Source organism: Gopherus flavomarginatus, chromosome 2, assembly GCF_025201925.1.
Source record: "Gopherus flavomarginatus isolate rGopFla2 chromosome 2, rGopFla2.mat.asm, whole genome shotgun sequence".
In the NCBI taxonomy this organism is placed as follows: domain Eukaryota; kingdom Metazoa; phylum Chordata; order Testudines; family Testudinidae; genus Gopherus; species Gopherus flavomarginatus.
Genome location: NC_066618.1, coordinates 183,966,123 through 183,993,288, shown reverse-complemented (window position 1 = coordinate 183,993,288; position 27,166 = coordinate 183,966,123).

Here is a 27,166-nt window from a genome sequence, read left to right as displayed (position 1 = left end):
AACAATCTCTGTACTGTGCACCCTGCTTCATTTTGAACAAAAGTGCTGCAAATGCATAAGTTCTCTCTAATCAATCAGGACGGAGCACCAACAGAGGTTGGAGGAAGTTGAAAGACCGAATACCATCACATGAGAGTTCAATGTCACACAAAAAAAACTATGTTGCATGGAAATCAGTCAGTAGGGTAGCATCAGCTGAAAGTTCAGTTGAGAATTTACTCTTGACTGAACTCTGTACAGAAACTAATAACTGGAAAAAAACTTCTTGAGCGCATTCTGAATGTCATCCTTTTTCTTTCTGACCGGGGATTGGCTTGCCTTGGTTCCAGTCAACATACTGGTGATTGTGCAAATGGAAACTTTCTAGACATGGTTGAGCTCCTCAGCAAATATGAACCACTTTTATCAGAGCATGTTAAATGTGTTCGAGAATGGCAAGAGAGTCAAAAGTGTATGCAAGTCCATTATCTTGCCATATGCATACAAAACGAGTTTATTGAGCTATGTGGGTCATTCGTTCAAACAATAATTCTTGATGAGATTTGAAATGCCAAGTATTTTTCTAATATTGTTGATGCCACACCAGATTGTTCTCACAAGGAACTACTACTATGGTTATTTGATATATTAAGATTGTAGACAGCTCAATATTTTCAATTGAAGAAACATTTATTTTGTTTGATAATTTCATGAGAAAAACTGAAAAAATATTGCTGCTCAAGTACTTGCAATTCTAGAAGGTTTTAAGTTAGATTTTCAAATCTGCACTGGTCAGGCCGATGACAAGGGCTCTATTATGACTGGGAAGTACAAAGGTGTACAAGCAGTTCCACTTGAGCATAATTCAAACTGGATTTTCTCCAGCTAAACCTTGTAGGTGTTGACTGTGCTGAATCATGCAACAAGGTATTTACTTACTTTGGAACTATTCAGCAATGTACAATCTCTACAGTAGCAGACCACAAAAGTGGGAAATTCTGAAGCAATATCTTCTGTTTCAATGGCTGGGATGTACAAAACTAGATGGTCTGCACAGATTGATGGTCTTCAACCAGTTGTGCAGCATTTGAATTCAGTGAGAAAGGCTTTAAGTGAGCTTGAATCTCTCAGTCTCACTGCACAGGCTACAAACTGAACTTCAGTCTATTCAGTTGCACATGTCCAACTTTGACTGCATTCTGATGTCATCTTTGTGGATGAAGCTACTTACAATGATTCACCAAACTAATCTGGTAATTGAAGCACACAATGCTACACTTGATGTTGAGAGGGATAACATTGACAGTCTTATTAATGACATTCAACAGATTTGTGAACAGTGGGATGTGATCCTGACTAAATCCAAATTAGTAGCACAGAATATTGGCATTTCATCTGAGTTCTCCACTAATCGCCAGTTACCTACTGAATCCGACGCTGAACAGCATTATAGGGTCAGTGTCTTCCTTGCAATCACTGACTCTATTCATTCAGATCTTCAAGTAGATTTGAGTTGCTGCGACTAATTTATACCATTTTTGGGTTTCTTTGGCAGTTCAACAGACTGAGCAATTGTCATAAACAGATAGTTAAGGGTTGTCTCTTTTACCTGTAAAGGATTAACAAGCTCAGTAAACCTGGCTGACACCTGACCAAAGGACCAATCGAGGGACAAGATACTTTCAAATCTTGGTGGAGGGAAGTCTTTGTTTGTGCTTTTTGGGTTGTTCTTTATTCTCTCTTGGAGTTAAGAGGGGCCAGACATGCAACCAGGTTTCTCCAATCTTTCTGAAACAGTCTATCATGTTCAAAATAGTAAGTACTAGATAGAAGGCGGATTAGTCTTTATGTTTGTTTTCTTTATTTGCAAATGTGTATTTTGCTGGAAGGATATTTTTTCTTCTGTTTGCTGTACTTGTATCTTAGGCTAAGGAGGAGGGATTCCCTCTAGTCTATATAAGCTGAAGACCCTGTAAACATTTTCCATCTTGGTTTTACAGAGATAGTTTTTCTTTTTCTTTTTCTTTCTTTAATTAAAAGCTTTCTTTTTTAAGAACCTGATTGATTTTTTCCCTTGTGTAAAACTCAAGGGAATTGGGTCTGAACTCATCAGGGAGTGGTGGGAGGAAAGAAGGAGGGGGAGGGAAAGGTTAAGTCCTCTCTGTTTTAGGATCCAAGGAGTTTGGATCAGTGTATCTCTCAGGGAAAGTCTGGGAAGGGGAAAGGAGGGGGAATGGTTTATTTCTCTCTGTTTTAAGACCCAAGGGATTTGAGTCTTGGGTTCTCCAGGGAAGGTTTTTTGGGGGACAGAAAGTGTACCAAAACACTATATTTTTGGTTGGTGGCAGCGTTATCAGATCTAAGCTAGGAATTAAGCTTAGAAGGGTACGTGCAGGTCCACACCTTTTGGATGCTAAAGTTCAAAGTGGGAATAATACCTTGACATGGTGGCAGAGGTGGGATGTCTAGGACCAAAAGCCAGTAGGATTTTTTTTTCTCTCCTGCTAGCTGCTTGAAAGCAGGCTGAGAGGAGTGGGTTTTAAAACTAAAGCCAGTGAATTTTTTTTTCTTCTCTCCTTTCTAGCTGAGGAAGGCAGCCTGAAGGCAGAGGTGTTAAGTTCTTTAACAAAGGTCTTTGTTAAAAAGGCAGCAAGCTGTGAGCCAGCAGACACCAGCAAAAGGCATTTGCAAATGAAATTTTTTTTCTTTCTAACTCTTCGGGCATAGATAGTTAGAAAGTCTCTGTAACAAAGCAACCCTGAGCTGCAGCATTCCAGGCAATAAGCTGCAGAGGGCACAGCCAGCACAAGAAAGCAGGAACAATGAGTTCAAAGGAACCCATTAAACAGGAACGGGCAAGGCTAGAAGCCATAGAGAAAGACAACGAACATAGGAGACAGATGGAACTAATTAATGCAGAAATAGCCAAGGAACAAAGAGAAGAACAAGCCAAAGAGGCTGCCCACAGGAAAGAGATAGAAAGGCAACAAAAGGAGCTGGAGATAAAAGAAAAAGAGCGGGAGCTCCAAAGGGAGGCCCACCAGCAGGTCATGGAATTAGCAAAGGCTAAACCAGATGTTCCAACCAACCCTAACAACCCTTCTCCAGGTACTGTTTCCCATCCCAGGAAATTTCCCACCTACAAGGCAGGTGATGACACTGAGGCCTTCTTAGAAAATTTTGAAAGGACCTGCCATGGGTACAACATCCCTGAAGACCAGTAAATGATAGAGCTGAGGCCACAGGTCAGTGGACCCTTAGCAGAGGTGGTGGCTGAAATGCTTAAGGAACACACGAACAATTATGAACTTTTTCAAACCAAGGCCAGAATCAGAATGGGGCTAAAACCTGAGCATGCCCGTCGGCGGTTCAGAGCCCTAAGGTGGAAACCAGATGTGTCATTCACCCGACACGCCTACCACATTGGAAAGAATTGGGATGCCTGGATATCAGGAGCAAATGTTCAATCTCTGCCAGAGCTGTCCCTCCTAATGCAAATGGAGCAGTTCTTAGAGGGTGTCCCTGAGGAAATAGAAAGGTGCATCCTAGATGGGAAGCCCAAAACTGTAACCGAGGCAGGGGAGATTGGAGCCAGATGGGTGGAAGTGGCAGAAAAGAAAAAAGCTACTAACAAGGGGAGTGAATATCACAGGGGGCAAACAGACAATAAACCCTATCACCGAGGACAACCCAAGACCCCACCTACAACCCAAGGAAAGCCCCAGCCTCCTTATTCTCCAACCTCACCAGTCTCCAGCAACCCACCTTGGCCCAGTGACCAGTCAGCTGGGCGATGCTTTAAATGTAATGAACTGGAACATATAAAGGCCAACTGCCCCAAGAACCCCGGCCGAGTGCAGTTCATTACGCCACCATCATACCAAAGATCGCCAGGCCCAGATGCCTCTCAAATACCCTCAGAGCGAAGGGAAACTTTGAGAGTGGGCAGAAAGAAGGTTATCGCGTGGAGAGACACAGGGGCACAAGTGTCAGCTATCCACCAATCCTTAGTGGACCCCAAGTTCATCAACCCAGAGGCCCAAGTGACAATTTACCCATTCATGTCAAAATCTGTAGACTTGCCTACAGCTGAACTGCCTGTCCAATACAAAGGCCTGGCCAGGAATGTGGACTTTTGCAGTCTATGACAATTATCCCATTCCCATGGTACTGGGGGAAGACTTGGCCAACCAGGTGAAGTGGGCCAAGAGGGTGGGAATGGTTACACGCAGCCAAGCCAGGCAAGCTTCCAAACCCATCCCTGTTCCTGAGCCGTCCACAAGGGCCCCGTCTGTGTTACCAGAGACCCAGATATGGAGGACCTGGATCCCCTGCCAGCAACTGCAACAGCCACAGTGCCTCCAGTCCCAGAACCGGAACTGGAAAAGCAACCAGCAGCAGAACCGTTGCCAGCACTGACGCCAGCACTTGCAAATCCAACTTCAACCCCAACACCAGAGGGCGCCAGCGGGCCTGAGCTGGCAGAAGCAGCAGACAACCCTACCCAAGAGGCTCAGCCAGAGCCTGAAATATCGCATAGTGCACCAGCGGAGTGCAGTTCACCATCAGCAAAAACAACCCCATCACCTACATCGCTTTCAGAGGGACTAAGCCCAAGTCCACAGTCTAAGGAGGAACTGATGTCTCCAGCCTCCAGGAAACAGTTCCAGACTGAGCAGGAAGCAGATGACAGCCTTCAGAAAGCTTGGGATGCGGCACAGAGGACCCCACCACCTCTCAGCTCTTCTAACCAATCCCGATTTGTTGTAGAACAAAGACTTTTATACAAGGACACTCTTTCTGGTGGACACCAGCAAGACTGGCATCCGCAAAAACAGTTGGTGGTTCCAACTAAGTACCGGGGAAAGCTCTTAAGCTTAGCCCATGATCATCCCAGTGGCCATGCTGGGGTGAACAGAACCAAAGACAGGTTGGGGAAGTCCTTCCACTGGGAGGGGATGGGCAAGGACATTGCCAATTATATCCGGTCTTGTGAGGTATGCCAAAGAGTGGGAAAGCCCCAAGACCAGGTCAAGGCCCCTCTCTAGCCACTCCACATAATTGAGGTCCCATTTCAGTGAGTCACTGTGGATATTCTGGGTCCTTTCCCAAAAAAGACCCCCAGAGGAAAGCAGTACATACTGACTTTTGTGGACTTTGCTACCCGATGGCCGGAAGCAGTAGCTCTAAGCAACACCAGAGCTAAAACTGTGTGCCAGGCCTTAACAGGCATTTTTGCCAGGGTAGGTTGGCCCTCCGACATCCTTACAGATTCAGGAACTAATTTCCTGGCAGGGACCATGAAAGATCTGTGGGAAGCTCATGGGGTGAATCACTTGGTTGCCCCCCCTTACCACCATTAAACCAAGGGCCTGGTGGAGAGGTTTAATGGAACTTTGGAGGCCATGATACGTAAATTCGTCAATGAACACTCCAATGATTGGGACCTAGTGTTACAGCAGTTGCTTTTTGCCTACAGGGTTGTACCACACCCCAGTTTAGGGTTTTCACTGTTTGAACTTGTGTATGGCCACGAGGTTAAGGGCCATTACAGTTGGTGAAGCAGCAATGGGAGGGGTTTACGCCTTCTCCAGGAACTAACATTCTAGACTTTGTAAGCAACCTACAAAGCACCCTCTGACACTCTTTAGCCCTTGCTAAAGAAAACCTAAAGGATGCTCAGAAAGAGCAAAAGGCCTGGTATGATAGACATACTAGAGAGCGTTCCTTCAAGGTATGAGACCAGGTTATGGTCTTGAAGGCGCAACAGGCCCATAAGATGGAAACGTCATGGGAAGGGCCATTCACGGTCCAAGAGTGCCTGGGAGCTGTTAACTACCTCATAGCATTTCCCAATTCCTCCCTAAAGCCTAAAGTGTACCATGTTAATTCTCTCAAGCCTTTCTGTTCCAGAGACTTACAGGTTTGTCAGTTTAAAGCTCAGGGAGAAGATGACGCTGAGTGGCCTGAAGGTGTCTACTACGAAGGAAAGAGTGACGGCGGCGTGGAAGAGGTGACCCTCCCCACAACCTTGGAATGTCTGCAGCAGCAACGGATCAAGAAGCTGTGCACTAGCTTCGTCCCATTGTTCTCAGCCACCCCAGGATGGACTGAACGGGCATACCACTCCATTGACATAGGAAATGCTCACCCAATTAGAACCCCACCCTACCAGGTGTCTCCTCATGCCCAAGCTGCTATAGAACGGGAGATCCAAAACATGCTACAGATGGATATAATCCGCTCCTCTACCAGTGCATGGGCATCTCCAGTGGTTCTGGTACCCAAACCAGATGGGGAAATATGCTTTTGCATGGACTACCGTAAGCTAAATGTGGTAACTCGTCCCAACAACTATCCAATGCCGCGCACCGATGAACTATTGGAGAAGTTGGGACGTGCCCAGTTCATCTCTACAATAGACTTAACCAAGGGGTACTGGCAAGTACCGCTAGATGAACCCGCCAAAGAAAGGTCAGCCTTCATCACCCATGCAGGGGCGTATGAATTTAATGTGCTTCCTTTCGGGCTGCGAAATGCACCCGCCACCTTCCAAAGACTTGTAGATAGTCTTCTAGCAGGATTGGGAGAATATGCAGTTGCCTACCTCGATGATGTGGCCATTTTTTCTGATTCATGGCCCGAACACCTAGAACACCTGGAAAAAGTCTTTGAACGTGTCAGACAGGCAGGACTAACTGTTAAGGCTAAAAAGTATCAAATAGGCCAAAACAGAGTGACTTACCTGGGACACCAGGTGGGCCAAGGAACAATAAACCCCCTACAGGCTAAGATGGATGCTATCCAAAAGTGGCCTGTCCCAAAGTCAAAGAAACAGGTCCAATCCTTCTTAGGCTTGGCCAGGTATTACAGGTGATTTGTACCACACTACAGCCAAATCACTGCCCCACCAACAGACCTGACCAAAAAGACCCAGCTGAATCCAGTTAAGTGGACTGATGAGAGTCAGAAGGCCTTTACCCAGCTTAAGGCGACACTCATGTCTGACCCTGTGCTAAGGGCCCCAGACTTGACAAACCATTCCTAGTAACCACAGATGCATCTGAGCGTGGTGTGAGAGCAGTTTTAATGCAGGAAGGACCGGATCAAAACTTCCATCCTGTCGTATTTCTCAGCAAAAAACTCTGAGAGGGAAAGCCACTGGTCAATCAGTGAAAAAGAATGCTACGCCATTGTGTATGCCCTGGAAAAGCTACGCCCATATGTTTGGGGACGGCGGTTCCAGCTACAAACTGACCATACTGAGCTAAAATGGCTTCATACTGCCAAGGGAAACAACAAAAAACTTCTTCGATGGAGTTTAGCTCTCCAAGATTTTAATTTTGAAATGAAACACATTTCAGGAGCTTCTAACAAAGTAGCTGATGCACACTCCCGTGAATGTTTCCCAGAATCAACTGGTCAAAAAATTTTCCTTGAAATGTGGAAAGTCTTGTAGTTTACATAATTAGTAGTATATGTAAAGGTGCATGTGTTTTATTAATCTGTTTATTCTAAAGTTTGAGGAAGAAATCACTGCCAGTGTGGTTCCACACTGTCTGAGATTTGGGGGGCGTGTCATAAACAGATAGTTAAGGGTTAATGTCTCTTTTACCTGTAAAGGGTTAACAAGCTCAGTGAACCTGGCTGGCACCTGACCAAAGGACCAATCGGGAGACAAGATACTTTCAAATCTTGGTGGAGGGAAGTCTTTGTGCTTTTTGGGTTGTTCTTTGTTCTCTCTTGGAGTTAAGAGGGGCCAGACATGCAACCAGGTTTCTCCAATCTTTCTGAAACAGTCTATCATGTTCAAAATAGTAAGTACTAGGTAGAAGGCGGATTAGTCTTTATGTTTGTTTTCTTTATTTGCAAATGTGTATTTTGCTGGAAGGATATTTTTTCCTCTGTTTGCTATACTTGTATCTTAGGCTAGGGGGGAGGGATTCCCTCTAGTCTATATAAGCTGAAGACCCTGTAAACATTTTCCATCTCGGTTTTACAGAGAGAGGTTTTTTTTTTACTTTTTCTTTTTTTAATTAAAAGCTTTCTTTGTTAAGAACCTGATTGATTTATTTCCTTGTGTAAAACTCAAGGGAATTGGGTCTGAACTCACCAGGGAGTGGTGGGAGGAGAGAAGGGAGGGGGGAAGGTTAATTCCTTTCTGTTTTAGGATCCAAGGAGTTTGGATCAGTGTATCTCTCAGGGAAAGTCTGGGAAGGGGAAAGGAGGGGGAATGGTTTATTTCTCTCTGTTTTAAGACCCAAGGGATTTGAGTCTTGGGTTCCCCAGGGAAGGTTTTTTGGGGGACAGAAAGTGTACCAAAACACTATATTTTTGGTTGGTGGCAGCGTTATCAGATCTAAGCTAGGAATTAAGCTTACAAGGGTACATGCGGGTCCACACCTTTTGGATGCTAAAGTTCAAAGTGGGAATAATACCTTGACAGCAATGAAGATCTACTTTCAGCAACAGTACAACAAAGAAATTTCAAAAGGTCTCAGTGACGAGGTCATCTTCCTCAAACGAATATATTCCATGAACTTTAAATTGGATTGCAAGCCAAAGGAATTGCTTCAAGAAATACTCGAACTTGGACTCTCTGAAGTGTTTCCTAATATCACAATTGCATTGTGTATTTTTGTCAGTTTGCCTGCATCAGTGGCTTCAGGTGAACACACCTTCAAACTGTTGAAGCAGGTAAAGAACTATCACCGTTCGACTATGGGACAAGAGCATTTGAATGGGCTCACCATGCTTAATATGAACTGTGACATTGCATGAAAGCTAGATTTTCTGTCAATAATTAGTGCAATTGCACAGAAAAAGGCTAGAAAAGCATTTGTTAAATAAAAAAATTCAAATTATGTCGCACTCTTTTTTTGGTGCCTTATTTTGTTTTCATGTATTGCCATTTTTTATTTTTATTGTGGCTAGAGGCCTCAAAAGCTAGAAGTGGCCTGGGCCTCTCTGGACCTATGAGAGGGTCTGCCTATTTCAGGGACCTGATGGAATCTTCCCACACCCCCTCCCTCAGGCTGGGTCTCTGTGTGCCCCCTCATCCCACCTCCTCCCATACCACAGTCTCCCAGTCTCTCCTCCATGCTATGGGTTCTGGGTACAACCTTATTCCCCGCATGCACTAGACCTGCCCTGGCCACAGGACCCACCCACTGCCCCCCAGTTTACTCCATTCTCTGGTCCACCAGATGCTTTATGTGCATCCCTTTGTTCCCATGCAAGAGGCTCTGTATGCACCCCCATGTCTCCTCAATCCCTCCTACCATTCTTATTTTCTGTTTTCTCTTACAGGATGTCAACTTTTAAAACTGTATTAGAAGGATGAGCAGAGCTAAAAGAAGAGGTATTGATATGATCAAAGGTGTTAACAGCTGCCATCAAAATGGTTCTTTGATTTATAAACAGTTACAGCGAGGGTTGAAGCTGTGGCTTTGGTAACCAGATGCCAGGGGCTGTGTCCCCTATTTCCTCCTTTCAGTATTTCTAATTTCCCCCAAAATCAATAGGGTTCTGCCCATTGACATCCAAAACATTCCCTGAAATTTTAGAATTGATAGGATGTGGTGTTCAAAAATTATTGCATTGCATTCAAACAGAGAATAGCTATCTAGTTGAGTATATAGCCTCACAGGCTTGGCCAATCAGAATGATAGGTCTGATCTACACTACAGACCTGTATCAATGTAACTACATTGCTCAAGGTTGTGAGCCTGAGCAATGTAATCCATAGCCTTGAGAAATATAGTTATACTTACCTAACCCCCTATATAGCCAGTGCTATGTCAGTGGAAGAGCGTCGCCCCCAACATAACTACTGCCTCTCAGGGAGGTGGATTAACTATGCCCACAGGAGAGCTCTTCTTTAAAGCACTGTGCCAATGCAGCATTTTAAGTGTAGACATGCTATTAGTGTTTGCATTCACTTTGCAGGCTGTCATAAATATAAAGGGAAGGGTAACAGCCTTTATTGTATGCAGTAACATAAAATCCCTCCTGGCCAGAGGTACAGAATCACTTATCTGTAAGGGATTAATCACTTCAATTAACCTAGCTGGCACCTGACCAGAAGGACGAATGGGGAAAGAAGATATTTTCAAATCTGGAGGGGGGGCGGGGAGGGGGTTCTTTATGCTCTCTTTATTGTTCCCTCTCAGGACAGAGAGAGAGACACCAAGAGGTAAACCAGCTCCTAAAAAGATACCTGAAATGATATATCTAAAATTTCAGAAATTGTAAGTAAATGCAAGGAAATGCGTTAATTATCTTTTGTTTTAGCTTGTGAATTTTCCCTGTGCTAAGAGATAGTTTATTCCTGTTTTTAGAACTATGAAGCTAAGTCCAGAAGGGAGTCCTCTGTGTTTTAAATCTTTTTATCACTCTGCAAAGTTACCTTCCATCCTGATTTTACAGAGGTGCTTCTTTTATTTTTTTCTTTATAATAAAGTTCTTCTTTTAAGAACCTGATTGATTTTTAGTGTCCTAAAAACCCAAGGGTTTGGTTTGTGCTCACTTTGTTAACCTATTGGTTAGTATATTATTCTCAAGCCTCCTCAGGAAAGGGGGTGAAGTGGCTTGTGGGAATATTTTGAGGAAATAGGGACTCCAAGTGGTCTTTTTCCTGAATCTTTGTCTAAATCACTTGGTTTTGGCAGCAATACCGTCCAAGCACAAGGAAAGGATTTGTGCCTTGGGGAAGTTTTTAACCTAAGCTGGTATTTATAAGCTTAGGGAGTCTTTCATGCTAGTCCCCACATCTGTACCCCAGAGTTCAGAGTGGGGAGGAAACCCTGATGCAGACATATAAATGACTACACAAGATGCTAGGCAATGGAGTAGCAGGCCAATGGTTTCTACTACTGGCTCTGCTACCATCTGACCTTTAACAACTTCTCTGTGACTGTGTTTAATCATCTGTAAAATGTAAGGCTCCATTCACTGAAGTTTGTAAATTGTTTTGAAATCCCTGGATGCACCAGATAACTGGAGGTATCAAAGTAATTTACTATATTTTACAATACTTAGATGCTTAAAATCAATGGTTTGCAAAACGTAACACATTTAAAAACTTTGCTGTTAGGCACTAGCATCTGTAATACTATGATATATGTCAACATCAGTCCTCCAGGGGATAATGGACAATACTTATGTAAAAACAGTGAATTTGGCAAAAGGCAAGATTGATTGTTGTGGAAATAGTTTTATGAGTTGGTTCATTACTTCGTAGGAAAACAGTTGAGATGTCAGCTAAAGAACACGCTGAAGCAATATCATTTGAAAGGAAGACTGATATACTAACTGCATGCAAATCAATAGGTATTGTGTAAGTATTCTTACCTGACATAGTAATTAATAGCTACACAGGTTTCACTTGGTAATAAACATGTAATCACACAGCAATTATGTGTTCCTTATGTTATCACTTGTAGATCCAAAAGTAGTTACCATGCACCCTGCAACTTGGTTTACAAACAAGAAAAAAAATCCATTGCCTGTGTATTTGCATAGCACTTTCCTTGTCAATACCCTCCATGCTACCTCGGAAGTACTGCACCTGATTCTCCACTCCTTTACACTGGTGGAAAGCTGGTGTAATTCCACTGATTTCAATGGAGTTACACTGGTGTGAAACTAGTGCAACAGAGTATCAGAGGGGTAGCCGTGTTAGTCTGGATCTGTAAAAGCAGCAAAGAATCCTGTGGCACCTTATAGACTAACAGACGTTTTGGAGCATGAGCTTTCGTGGGTGAATACCCACTACATCAGATGCATCAGAGTGATGATTCACAGGGGCAGCAGGTTTGTATAATTTTTGGTGGTACCCAGAACAGGTCCAAGTCCTGCCCCCGCCACCTGCCTTGTAAGCTGATATATATTTTTTTAAAGAATGTAAAAATGTGAGGGCTCAGGTGTGGGGCTGGTGATGAGGGGTTTGGGGTGTAGGAGGGGCTCAGGCAGAAGGATGGGCTGTGGGGGTGAGGGCTGCAGGGTGAGGCCGGGGATGAGGGGTTCATGTTGCAGGACAGGGCTCAGGGTTGGAGCAGAGGGTTGGGATGCAGGGGATGAGGGCTCTGTCTGGGAGTGCAGGCTCTCGGGTGGGGTGGGGCAAGGGATGAGGTGTTTGGGGTGCAGGCAGGCTGCCCCATGCTGGGGCCAGGGAGGAGGACAACCCCCGCCCCCAGCTGGCAGCAGCAAGCTCCAGGGAAGGGCTCCCCCCAGCAGCACACTCACCTTGCACCGCTGTCACTGCACGTGCTCCTAGGGCCCCTTTCAGGTCCAGGAAGCCCCCTCACCTCCCCTGTGGTGGGTGACAGCTGGGGGGCTGCCATCATGTGTGCACTTCCTCCCCTGCTGCTGCCCCTCACTGTAGTTGCACTGGGGGTTGGGGATGGGGCTGCCCCTTGCCCAGCTGGGGCAGGAGCAGTGATGGTGTGTGTGTGTGTGGGGGCCCTGTGCTGGTGGAGGGTCCTGCCAGAAAAGGGAAGGGTCCATCTGTCTGAGGCAGAAGGCCAAGGTCAGGGTCAACCTGCCCTGGCACTAGTGGTTGAGGGGCACTAGGACCCTGTGATGGCAGCTGATGCTGGGAGCCGTCAGAGTGCAGCTCAGCGTGAAGCTACAGGGGGCAGCTGCCCACTGCCCCTGGCACAGGCAGGAATGCTCAGCGGAGTTGCGCGGAGGCAGGGGAGAGACCAAGCCCCAAACATTGGTGGAGCCAGGCCCCCAGACCCTGAATATTGCTGGAGCCCAGGCACCACGGGCCCATATAATTTGCCGCCTCTGTCTGCCTTGCACACCTAGAGATGTATTGGGTGGCAATGGTAGAGAGCAGTAATGATTAGTGGCTGGAGGCATCGTGCCTGCACAGGCCACGCACAGGCAAGATGCACCAGGGTCACTGGGGAAGTGTATACCTAGATGTGCAGTGTGCATTTTCCCAGTGGCAGCCTCTGGGCGCCAGCAGGTTCATAAAGTGAGGTGGGTCAGAACCACCACCCAGCTACCCATCAGTTTACACTCTGTTTGGGTTGTTACAGCCTCCCCAGCAGTGTCAGTCACCACCACGACCCGTCGTGCTCAATGAAGGCTAACTGCAGCACTAAGGCTGATTTCCACATGGCTGCACTGGGAGCTCCTGTGCCCTCTTCTCCTCTCTAGCACTTTTGCCCATGGAAGGCTACAGTGTATTGACTGCCCTTCTGGGGTATTCTTCCCTTCTAAAATACAGCATCACCACCACAAAATACAAACAAACCGTTCAATGAGCAGCGTTTTGACAAGATGAATTTACTGTCTTTTAGTTGCTCTAGCTTCTAATTCATTTCTTTTGAGGCCAGAAGGGACTACCATAATCTTTTAGTCCAACCCGTTGTAGAACACAGGCACGTAGAACCCAGTAATTCCTGCATCAAGCCCCAAACTTCTGGATGAGCTGGAGAATATCTGCTAGAAAGATATCCAGTCCTGGTTTCAAGACTTTAAGTGATAGAGAATCCAACACATCCATAGGAAAATTGTTTCTATGGTTAATTAGACTTACTCTAGTCTCCACTTCTGCTCCTTTATAATGTCTTTCTCTTCCCTCCCCCTCTCCCAGGCACCCAATGGGAAAGTTCTTCAAGCAAATAAACCAAATAAAAGTTCTCTCCCCTCTTCCTTCTCTTATGAGAGAGGGGAGTCTGTAGGAAAACAAAGAGAGGCACCAGAAACTTGGATATCAGGCAGTCTTCCTGGGTCTGCCCATTGGGCTTATTCCACAGTGGGGTGTGGGGTCTACCTCCAGCCCCTCCTCTTGGGGTATACTGCTTTGCAGCAGGGTCATGCAGCTTTGGGAGCAGCAGTGTCTGCCCCGGTCTCCCTCTCAAAGGGCCTGTCCCTACTGTCTGAGGCATGACAGCCTTCACCCTAGCAGGTTTTCCTTTTTAAGCTTCCCCTTCTCCTGCCAGAACAAGCCTTACAGGTGCACCTTGTTGGTATTGAACAGGCCCAGAGGAGTTCTTTTGTCCGCTCTGAGCCAGAGTGAGGGCATGTCCCTTCACACACGCTGTTAAAGAAGTGTGGCTCATTTCTTATTTGGATTTACCTAGCTTCAGCATCCACTTGTTAGATCTTTGTCTGCTAGATTAAAGCAGTTGTTCTCAACCATGGTTACGTGTACCCCTGGAGGTACACAGAGGTACACATCAACTCATCTAGAGATTTGCCTAGTTTTACAACAGGCTACATAAAAAGCACTAGCAAAGTCAGTACAAACTAAAATTTCATACAATGACTTGCTTATACTGCTCTATATACTATACACTGAAATGTAAGTACAATATTTATATTCCAGTTGATTTATTTTATAATTATATGGTAAAAATGAGAAAGTAAGCAATTTTTCAATAATAGTGTGCTGAGACGCCTTTGTATTTTTATGTCTGGTTTTGTAAGCAAGTAGTTTTTAAATGAGGTGAAACTTAGGGATACATAAGACAAATCAGACTCCTGAAAGGGGTACAGCAGTCTAGAAAGGTTGAGAGCCACTGGATTAAAGAACTATTGCTCTTCACATTTATACATCACTTGTGCATTTAGAGTGCATTAGAAAGTGTCCTTTCGATCACAGTCCTGTTTAGTAACTTGTGGACCACAGTAAAGCCTAGCCGTTTGTAGTAAGTGACAGCCAGAACTTGCCAAGGCACCATTTTGTAGTGTTGGATGGTGAAATCTAACATCTGACCCTTTTAGTAGAGATGGGCGTGAACCAATACCTCAGATCTGAACCTCCACAAATGTAAGAAAGCTTGGATCTAGATCCCACTGTATGTATACCATACTTATCTCTCTATTTTAGACTCTTACGTCCTGTCTACACTAGCAAATTGGCCTGTTTCTGACAATTGAGCTACTGCTGAAAACTGTTTGTTTGGGCCCAAGAACTTTTTTCAGTGTTATTACAGAACTCATGATTGAAAATGATTGTACATAGGGTTGTATGCTCCTTTGGGCACTCCACAAATAACAATACACAGGGATATATTGGATTCATTTCACTGGGCATTGAAATGCACCTCCATCTTGTCTGAAACACAGCAGTAGTAGCAGCACTGAGGTGCCAGAAGGAGCTGTTGGGAGCTCCTTAGGCCCCCTTATTCAATTTTTGCCACCAAATATAAGGGATAATTATGCTGATTTCCTTGCTCTTGGATTCATTTCTCCCCTAATGTGACTTCTGGCTCCCTAGCAAATATGACTTCTCTGTCTCCTGGAGGGGCAGAAAAATCCTGCCGAGAAGCAAATGGCAAGTATTTCCAGAAAAAACATCCTGGGAAAGTCCCTCAACGTTATAAATACATAGTCTGAACCCTATGCTGCACTATTAGTCCATTTTTCAAGAACGAAGTCTAAACATTCACCATGTACTTTTGACAGATGTCTATTTGCTGGAAGGTGGATCACTTTGGCTATGAGAAAGTGGTTTTGCCTAAAAGAAAATAAGCCAGTCCTGCAACCCTTCCCTCTGCGAGAACACTTGACACTTGCAATAGGTTGTTATCACAGTCTGAGGAGCACATTTTTGTGGAAGCTCTGTTAAAATGTTGATATAGTGTTATTGCGCAGCAGCTAAATAGTGCATCCTATTCAACCTTTTAGGACAGGACAAGAAAAATACTGTATCCCATTTAAATGTCATATCCTTGACAGAACAAGGAGTAATGGTCTCAAGTTGCAGTGGGGGAGGATTAGGTTGGATATCAAGAAAAACTTTTTCACTAGGAAGGTGGTGAAGCACTGGAATGGGTTACCTAGGGAGGTGGTGGAATCTTCATCCTTAGCGGTTTTTAAGGTCTGGCTTGACAAAGCTCTGGCTGGGATGATTTAGTTGGGAATTGGTCCTGCTTTGAGCAGGGGATTGGACTAGATGACCTCCTGAGGTCCCTTCCAACCCTGATATTCTTTAATTCTATGATCATCTACCATAAATTTGACAGACCAGTATGTTTTTATTTGGGTTTCCCTTTACTGAGAAGTTCATTATCATCCATCTCAGTATATAAAACCAACTCTTTACAAAAAGCTCCAAGGTTAAACTCACAAGAGGTGAAATCCTGATCACAATAAGTCAACAGCAAAATTCCCATTGACTATGATGGGCTGGGATTTCACCCCCGGTATTTGCTTATTATGGAGACAACAGTTAATTAATCTGCTCTTTCAAATGTCTCCTGACTTTACTGAAAGCTTTTCATGTACAACATTCATTTTGCTTTCTGGAGGTGACGTGCCTTAGCTTAGGATCAGCATTTAATAATATGTTTCCTGCACATTCCACCTTGATGCTGTTGAGGCAAGCCTTCCTTCTAATTACACACATGAGCCAGAGTGCCAGGGAAGAAAATGACATCATAGTTTCCCAGCTACACTTACAGCTCAAGAGACTGATCAGAGCTCATAGTCATTTCTAGTGATGTTCATGGTCTCATAGAAGAGAAACTTCTCAAATCCAAAATATCAAATACAGGTTCTTGGTTATTTTCCCAGTGGGGGACATTGGCAGGTGGAGCCAACCAACCAGCCAGACCCACTATTGTCTTTCCTACTGTTGTGGGAAAGTCCTGTAGAATCTAATAGGAAATGATAACCTTTCTATAGAGATGTTCAACCATGCTATAGAATTAATGAATAAAGTTATATCCCTACTGTAGAAGACTAAAGGATTTTTCCAAATGCCTATGGGAAAGATATCTTTCTGTATACCGTTCTGTTTTCAGAGTAATTTCTATTACATTTCTGTAAGGAAGGGGTGTCGTGAGGTTTAATCAATTAACATTTGGTAAGCACTTTGAGATCCTTGATAAAATGGTGTATATAAATACAAAATATTAAGTATATTCCTCTCCCTCCCATTTCCTTTTCTCTTCTTTTCCTTACTTTGAAGCATAAAACATATTAAACAAAACAAAAAACACATGTTTATTAAACATGCTGGAAAATTTGAATAAAAATGATAATGGGTAAAAATTTCAGAAGTCCCTGATTCACTTAGGAGCCTATGTCTGGTTGAAAGTCAATGGGAATTAGTCTCCTAAGTGCGTTTTGAAAATAGTAGGCTACTGGGTCACTTGGTCGATTTTGAAAATGTTACCACACTTAATATGCATAACTAGTTATGGTTATGGTCTTTTGGACAATGAAAATACTTTAATAGAAAATGTATTCTTGCCCATCTGAATATATATTTGGCACTAACAGAATGCCTGTGTCATGCATGAAATATGCTGAGTATCCATGGATCATTATTTTGGGGGTTGATCAGATCAATCTACAGTGCATTTTTTCTTCTTGCTAAGATGAAAACATTTTCAAGATAGCTGCAAGACAGGGCAGCAAAGTATGCTCCCAAAGTAAACTCTAAGAGAAAAACCAGACTCTTTTATATGTTTATAAAATTGTAGGGCTTTTGGTGCCTGCTTGTGATTCACTATACAAGCACTCATGATACAGCTCCTCTGTGGTTTACAGAGCAAAATTTCATGTTTTTTCCAGTAATGTGTGTTCCTACCGATGATAACTTGAAATTATCTTGCCACAATGTCATCTAAAGTCATGTTCAGATCTGACATGGACTCTTAACAATCAGAGACAAATTATAGGGTGAGAGAATGCCATTTCTTGTGGACAGGTGAGTATGAACCCACCTAGCATCAGTACAGGTGTTGAGATCACAACAGGATTAACATTAGAGATGGGTAATCCTTGAAAGGTTCAGAGGTTTGGTTTAGATAAAGATCTAAACTTTTGGATGCTTATCTGAAACCTTATCCCAGTAATCCAAACTCCTGAGGCCCGAACATCCCATCAGTTGCACACGTACAACTGACAGGGTAATTGGGCTCCTTGTGTCTGCACACTGAAGGCCTGATCCTGCCATCTTTGAACAGACAAAATCTCTAATTAATATCAACCTGTCCCTGAGCTGGACATACTGCAACAGGAAGTTTCCTTTTGACTAAGGCTGGTTGAAAATGGTAAGTCAAAATTGTTTTGTTGAAAAAACTGGGTTTTCCACAAAACAAATTCAAAATGCTTCTGCTTTCTGTGGAAATTTTACATTTTTGATTGAAAAATTTAACAGCTGAAAACCATTTTTTCTTTCTTTGTTTTTGGCAGAAAACTAAAATATTTCAGTCAAAGCCAGAACTATTTTGATTCAGAAAGGCTGCCATGGTGCCTTATGGGAGTTGTAGTTTGAACATTCTCTTCTATGACTCAGGCTCCCCAGCCAGACTTCATCTTCCATGAGGAACTGCCTCCCCTTTGGAGAAGGGAGGCTGTGGTGCACCATGGGACATAGTCTGATGCAGTTCAGGCTCTAGAGAAGAATGGGAGCATGTAGCACTTGAACTACAATTCTTACAATAAAAGGTAACAGCATTTCAGTATTGAAATGTTTTGGATATTTCAGATTCTGTCCTCCTCCACCCCCCAGCTTTTTTTCTAAATTTGAAATTTTACTGACATTCAAAAAAATTTCACCAGCGGGTGAAAAATGGGGGATGGGAAGAGAATTTGTGAATATTTTGTGGAAATTTTCCCCCATTTCCTTCATCACCATTTGAAAAATTTCAGTCAGTTCTAATGTTATGGATGTGCTCTCTTTCACAGGGCACCGATACAGAATGTGCAGGGTGCATGTGCGAAGTATGTGTATTACTAGACATGGAGTCTATGCATAGCTCCTGTACATGTGATTCAAAACTGTAGGACTAGGAGCCAAGCCACTGGCTGCTTCCAGCTACTTTCCACTGTACCCAGAAGAAGCTGGAAACATCACCAGCTGCACAGGTTCCCTCTACTTATCAGCAACAAGAATCTGGCCTGTTGGAGGGAAAGGAGAGTGCAGCAGGAGAGAAAGATGGCTCAGTGGCAAATGATACCAGCCTGACTCTTAGGAGACCTAGCTTCAGTCCCCCACTTTACCACAGACTTTCTCAATGACCTTCAGCACATCACTACTGGTATGTCCATAGGGCACAGAGGGAACATTGTCAATATTCATATCACGTTAAACAAAGAACTATCATTGCTTCACAACATTTTAGGGGCACTGCACACAAAAAAACCCCAAACAACATCCCCCCCAACGCCATGGCAGCTAATCTCAGATCCCAGGCTTACAGGTTTGGGCTATGGTGTGAAAGGTAGCCATGTAGACAGTCCAGCTGGGCTGAATCCCACCCCTATCCCTGGGCTTCAGAGACCAAGCTGGGACATCTACGTTGCTATTTTTAGTGCCATAGCACATGCCCTGTGAGCCCAAGACTGCAGACATGGGCTCTGAGATTCACTGCTGCTGGGTTTTTGTTTGTTTTTTTTGCAGTGTAAACATGCACTTAGTCTCTCTGCCTCAGTTCCCCACCTGTAAAATATGGATAATAGTACTCTCCTATCCACAGAGATGTTGTGATGATAGACACATTGAAGACTGTGAAGATACTACAGTAATGGAGGCCATATAAGTACCCTGAACAAGGAATATAAGGCCCTGAAATCAACTACCTTTGACAAAAGGGCAAATTTACTTTATCAAAGGCTGGGTCCTGGGGCAATATTGTAGTTCACAGAGTGAACTATCTCAATATTCATATGATATTAAGCAAAGAGCTACAATTGCTTCACAATATTTTTGGGGTAGGGAAGATAATTCCGAATACTTCCCATTCAAAACTACTATGGTATTGAACTCCCCTCCCCCTAACTTGCCAGATACAGTCTAACATTAACAGGGTAATTCTGTCAGTTTTATACCACTGTGACTGTCTGCATAGCTACCACATAGTTCTTACTTTCTACTCTTTCTTTGGGAATGAAAAAAATGCACTTGTTTGTTTTGGCATATCTGTATGGCAACAAGATTAATGGTCATTAACTAAAAATAAGTTAGTTGGACTCTTTTTGATACAGAAATTTCAAGCTGATATCCTGAAACAAAGTGCTATTCAGAGTTTACAGAGTATTTTTCCTATCCACATGGGTTGTCTTTTTGATAATGACAGGAGGTATGTATGTTTGGGGAAAATGTTTTACTCTATATAATTATATTCTGAAGCCAAAAAGCATCTTTCTTTTAACTGCTTGGTAGAAAATAAATACAGGTCTCATATCATTTTCATGGATCATTGTGTTTCTTAATAACAGTTATTTTTGTCATATTTCTCTATTCAAGCTTCCCCCCTTCCTAGTTAACTACACCTCATATCTTCAGCTGTTGTTTGTCAGCATTGCTTCCTGTTTTGAATGAAAACACTAATTTAGCTCATGTAGAATTAGATTTAGTCATTTCGTTATTAGCCTGCTTAGCTGTACCCAGTTTCCAACAGGTCAGACAGCACTGTATTTTATAATACAGGTGAGGAACTGTGTGGTTATGTTCAAAGGCTACTCTGAAATGTATGATTTGGGTCTGGTTCCTGGGGGAGCAAAAGGGAGGGAGAAATTAAAAAAAAGGCACAAAAACACAGTTACTAATGATAACGAGGGCCATATAAGTATCCAGATAGACAGACTGAGCCTTCCTTTCCCCACAGTTGTGTACCATGTGCAGGGACCAGAGGTGAAAGGGATGAGACATACCTATGTTTTGGAAAGTGATGAGTGTTTGGAAACAGAAGGTTATACTGGAATCTGTTCTTTAACTACTTGTCCCAACTGTATGGGTGTGTTTGTGCATGAACTAGAGTCCTATTATTACTACTCATTTGTTTTGTGGTAGCATCTAGAGGCCAGGGCTCTGTCGTGCTAGGTACTGGACAAACATATGACAAAGTGTTGGTCCCTGCTCCAAAGAGCTTACTAGTAATAATGTCTCTGTTTGCCTCTCCTCAAACTCCACTCACAAACAGTATGAGTTCGATTCACTATTGTCCTGAATCTTCCACAGTTGTTTAAACTAGTGCAAAGCCAGAGTAAAGTATGACCGTTCTGATCTGGTACTGCTTTTACACCCATGTTGCACTGATTAAATGACTCCACCAAGTGTCAGAGAGACAGTGAATAGGGGCCTAGGTTTGTAGCAATACCGTGGGCTTTGCGGTGATGAACAAGAACTGCAGGCTGTGAAATGTGTTGGGAACACATTTGTGATCTATGACTCGATACTAAAGGCAGGATTCACGTCCACCCCCTGTGAACTGAGCCACTCGGTTTCACACAGCTTTGTTCTCAGTCACTGAAGCTTGTGGCACTGCTTCTCAAAGGCATGCATCCCAAAACTATAGGGGCCTGCCTGCAGTTTTCTTTGCTTACCTTCAATGGTTTGAGGAAAATTCTTTCAGGGTGCTTTATGTTATTCACATAATCCTCTCTCACATTTAAACTCTATACAGTACATTATAAAAGCTTTTGATGGTATATTCATTAAGAATTGCTTTGTCTGGGCTGCTTGTTACTGGAAGTGTGCAGTCAACTCCTGGTAACATTGCCCACCATTGTAACCACTGGTGGAGGTTTTATTCCATCTTGTGCATCACCTACAGAATTGTTCACTAAGTTCCAATCAGTTCTGTGCAAACCCACTGAAGGCAAGGAGGTTGCACAGGTGTCAGTGAGGGCATCATTCAAAGACAGTGCTCAGCTGTTACAGAGCAGGGATGATATATAATCTTTTTTATTAATGGTAAATAGTTATATTATAGTAGCATCCACAGGCCTCAGCTGGGACTGGGGCTATTATGCTGAGTGATGTGCAGTGAATTTTGGACATTATGCAAATCCCTACATACTCATTGGCTACTTAATGTAAATTTGTTTCAGTAACCATACTATATTCAGATCTTTGAACTCTGATTTGCTATTTCATGCCTGAGCTCACTGTCCATATGCCTACAAACATGGGTCTCTCAGTGACCAAAGTTTCAAGCTTTGCTTCCACTTACAAAACTATAGCTTGCCCAATTATGTCTCAAATGTATTTAATTATGAAAGTGTTTCACAAGAAAATAAAAATAAAAACTAAAACTGGCTAGTGGATATGCTCTACTTCCCTCTACAGGATGGAATTAGAACTGCTCAGCTGTGTATCACAGATCCTATTCTGCTACTCTCTACTAGAGATTCGGGTGACCAGATGTCCTGATTTTATAGGGACAGTACCGATTTTGGGGTCTTTTTCTTATATAGGCTCCTATTACTCCCCACCCCATGTCCTGATTTTTCACACTTGCTGTCTGGTCACCCTACTAGAGATACACCATTGGTCCAAGTAGTAGAGACCCATGGTTCTACTGAAGGCAGCTTTGAGGGCTAGCTCATTGTCACTGAAGTTCTAATGGTCATGGCATTAAGCACAGTGTTAAGTTCTAAGCGTCAACAAATTTGCTACACTAATAATTATTAATAATGAGGGTGGCTGCTATCTGCTCCATTATATCTAAATAGGGTGTTTCACCATGGTTTGTTAGGTTTTAGGTACATTTTACCCCATGTATATGAAATCACAGCCAGGGAAGACATATTCCCAGAGGAAACTGGGATGGCATTCATCAGGGAAACATGACTGAAGAAACAGCAGCCAGCAATGAGGAGGAGGGGAACAGAAAATCCAGACATATTTACTGTGTGTGGTTTTTTTTTAAACAGTAGCACAACACACATGGGGTGAAATCCTGGCCTTATTGAAGTCAGTGGGAGTTTTCCAAGAAGAAGTAGTCTTATGCTATTATGTAAAGATGTGCAGACTGGCTCAGTGTGTGTGAGCCAGAAAAGATACTGGCAATGCAACCCAGCCCAAAGGAAAGGAAGAGGTGCAGTACTACATGTGAATGATTTAAATAAGGCTCTCAGATTCTGCCTAATTTGTGTCCTTAAAACAGTCTTAAACATCATAATCTGGTATGATTGGGCCTTTTGGTGAGAAATATATACTATTCACACTCTGTTTCTTAGATTGTTGCAGGGACCATGTAGTCACATGTATTTATACAATAACCCCTATTTGTGTCCTCTTAATGTTACCCTAACACAGTGGTTTTCAAACTGGGGTACCCCTGGGGGTGTCCGAGCTCTCCTCAGGGGGAACATGCTAAAAAAATCCCGTAATGGCGGACAATGCACTTTATTTAGTTGTCCACTTTATTTACTCCTTTTCATACTTAATTCACTAAAGTCTTCCTCCATTGTTTATCTGGAATGCTGTCATGAAGGGGCACCCAAGGATCACATACACACAGGGAAATCCCTGGGTGATGCAAAGCTGGCATGGCGAGCTCAAAGTCACTCATCCCTTCTCATTCTCATAAGGGACATGCCAATGTTGTAATAGAGGGTCCTATGCCAGATTGCTGCTGGCTGTAAGTGGTATAACTTGGAGCAGCCCTGAGGCTGATTTAAATTTTGCTGGAGCAGAAAGATGGCTAAAGGCCACCTTTCCCCCACCCTCTCTTCACTTGCACAAAGTGTAAACCGGGCACTGCTCAGGCACTGAGCACCCTGTGAATTAGAAAGGCATGCAATCTAATTTTTTTTAGTAGCATTTGCCATTAGTTATAAAACAAATAAGCTACAATTCAGCTCTTATCTGGCGAGCTCCGTATATATGTATTTTGTTTCCTGTTATTGCAGCGCTAGTAGAAATAGTGAAATGCTCTTGATTTCTTTTTCCAAGGAAGTTTTCTGGTCTAAACAATTACTATGAGAGTGAACAGAGAAAAAAAAATCCCCATGCATATTTCACAGATTTCCAGTAAGGTTGGACCTGTGTGTATTGTTTCAGGTCTTACTGAGATGAAGCCTTGATTAGGTTAATGCCAACCAGCCACTTCATTTGTTTCACTTACAGATGCTTTCACTACAAACTTTACTGAAGCTTGTGTGCCAGATTCAGTTCTCAACTGTAGCAAAATGCTACCAATATTTTAACAAGGGGCTCCCCTATATTTTTTCTTTAGCCTATGGCAAACCCCCATGTAACTGGTGTACAAGTGCTGATAAAGATGAGGGATGAGGGACGACTGGGGAACCAATCTGATTTCTTATTTAAAGAAAATCTCTTTCTCATAACCATAACTAAGGTAAATAAACTGATATTGCCTGCTACTCTCTGGAAATGTTAGGCTTTGTTACTGAACTGCATAGGACTATACTCATAATATAGCACAATGTTTAACCTATGGCATTTGAATTGGATGTGTGTCAAGGCAATGTTTGTGGTCAGGGCTGGCTCCAGGCGCCAGCATTCCAAGCAGGTGCTTGGGGCGGCAATCTGCAAGGGGCGGCAGTCTGTGTGTTTTTGCCCCCAAGCAGCGCGCCTAATTGCCTCTGTGGACGGTGGGGGCAGTCTGTGTGCCATTAGAGCAGCATGTGCATTTCCGCGGCGGTGGCAATTGGGCGGCAGCTTCTATGTTCAGCTGTCAGCGGTGCGGCTTCTGTCTTCTGGCTGAAAACAGCAGCTGCCGCCGAATTGCCGCCGCCACGGAAACGCGCGTGCTGCCCTATGGGCACATGGGCCCCCGCCATCCACAGGGCAATTCGGTGTGCTGCTTGGGGTGGCATAAACAGTAGAGCTGGCCCTATATGTGGTTCAGGGATATTCTGTCCCAGGGGTATTTTTGGAAGATACTATTTCCCTTCCGAAGTATTTGAGTCACAGAGGTAAGTCCTCTCTGGGAAAGATGCTTGAGCAGTGCCAAGAGAAAGAGGGAATTCCATCAAATGCAGGGACTTTCCTGAGCTCCCCCTCCAATGTGGTGGAGGAACTTGAAGAAATACCTTTTGGAAGCCACTCTAGTACATTATACCTGTGCAGTCCCATCAATGTTATGGGCATAAATGGGATCAAAATTTTACCACAAGATTTGAATGCTAGGCATTGAGATGGGAACATGCAACAAAATTCAGGTTTGGATTTCACTCTTTCCCCCCCAGACCTCAAAGTTTGGGGTTCAGATCCAGAGTTTTGGCTTGGCCTACTGTAGTAATCCCAGTTGCCAAAAATGGACCTGGGATTGGAGTTCCTAAAAAGTTCGAAGCTTTTCAGAACTGGGGCTACAGTTCAGATTCAATTATTTATTATTAATTTATTAAAACTAGAGGGGAATCTGGATTTGTTTCTACTCTTTATTTGGTATTTAATTATTAATAGCTAAAGCCTAAGACTGTGGCTGCTTCTGGCATAGATCTTCAGAAAGGTGAAAGGATCAGTCAAATCATTAGTTCAACCCCTAATCGCCTGTCTGCTCTTTCTTCTGAGGCTCTACATTGTGTAGCTTGTCTACATTTCTGACTTGCTATCCTTTCATATTTTCCGCTGCTCCTACTGAGAAAGCAGCTGTGACACCCCCTTTATCTCACAGGCATCTCTGGGCCTTCTTCTACACTGCCCCTTGTACATGCCCTGCCAAACCCAACAACCTTGCCACATCCAAATCCCTCCTAAAGTATCCCTTCTATCACGTTGTCAATGATGTGTGGGTGAGAAAAATTAAGATGGGAAAAAAGATATCTACGAGCCTTAGTGCCTGGGCGATCTTGGCAACAGTGGTTGTTTGGAGCTGCTGAAGGGATTGGAATGGTAGAATAATGTCTAGAGGAGATGGATTAGTAGGTAGACAGCAGAGAAGGTAGTCAAACATTGATGGTAAAACCTTTATCATCACGGCTGTGCAATTTATCACAAGGATACTATCTGCATATGTGCAGTAGGTAAGGGCTTGTCTACACTACCGAGTGCTTGCAGGTCTAGCTGTGACACTAGTGGAGATGCAGAGTAAGACAACAGAAGGAGTTTTGCCAGCATAGCTAAACCACCTTCCAGAACAACATTAGCTAAGCCAACAGACACACTCTTCTGTCAGCATAGCTGCATCTGTACCAGGTGCTTTGGCAGCATGGCAGTGTGGGCTAAGAGGCATGATATTTTCATACTCCTAGCCAGCATAGCTATGCCAGCAGAACTTCATAGTGTGTACCTAATATAGCTGATGAGGAGCATTTTTATCTCACCTGTCAATGCTAATAGAGTCAATCGAGATGCTGTCAACTGGCCACTTCCTCACCAGCCAGAGGAATTATCAGTTACATCCAGATTGGTCTTTAGCCCTTGCCTCCAGGCTCTATTTTTGTTGTCCAAACAACCAAAAACCTCACAAATGAAAAACAAAATTTCCAGCTGGGGCTTTCTGCCCAGCCACAATGCCTAGGGCTTTCCAGCTGGTATCTCCCTTCAACAGGGACTACTGCAGGAGCCAGTGCCTTCCGCTAGCTTTTCACTGCAGGCATTCTCAGTCAGTGTCTCTCTCTCTCTCAATCTCCCCACGGTTCTTTAGAGGGAACACTGGTCCCTTTCTCAGCTGCATGTGATAAGAGAACAGGGCTGGCTGATCCCAGATCTCTGGCCCTTAAAAACACAGACCACCCTGTTAAAGATGCCCTTTTGTAAATATTCTTTACACTCAAAGACATCCCAGAGGATGGTTGCAGACAATTGACCTTTTGCCCCAAGGGTGGAATCACATGGGACTTTGTCTGTTCTCTGATGCAATGTGTATATAGGGATGTGTTCATGAGGTAAATGAGAAGGCCTGGGTACTTAGCCACCTAAATTTAGGACCCCTATAAACCTTTGAGAATCTGGGTCTATAGTGTCTTCATTATGCAAATAGCTCTAAGGTCTATATCTGTCTCACCTGACTGAGCCAGTGCTGTTGAATGTCTTGCCTAGAGTTTGGTCTAATAGAATAGATGAGGGCTGGTTGACTGAAGATTATTGCAGATATGATGGAAGCTGTACAGATAGGATAGGGGGAAGCAACAAGAAAATATGAATTGGTTATATTTGCCCCATTAGTTAAGGGTGTTTGCTTGTAATTTGCTATTAGGGTTCATAATATGGATATTGTTAGATCCCAAGCTGCTGTATTTTCCACTGCATGCATCCGATGAAGTGGGCTGTAGCCCATGAAAGCTTATGCTCAAATAAATTTGTTAGTCTCTAAGGTGCCACAAGTACTCCTGTTCTTTTTGCGGATACAGACTAACATGGCTGCTACTCTGAAAAATGCCAAGATGGTTTTCTTTCATCTATGTCTGGCCAGTAAGCTGTAACCATTTCTTCTGGATACACATCATGCTACTACAATCCATGCTTTTTAACTTTGATATCAGACTATTGTGTGGGGCCCCTACATCGGGCTGCAAC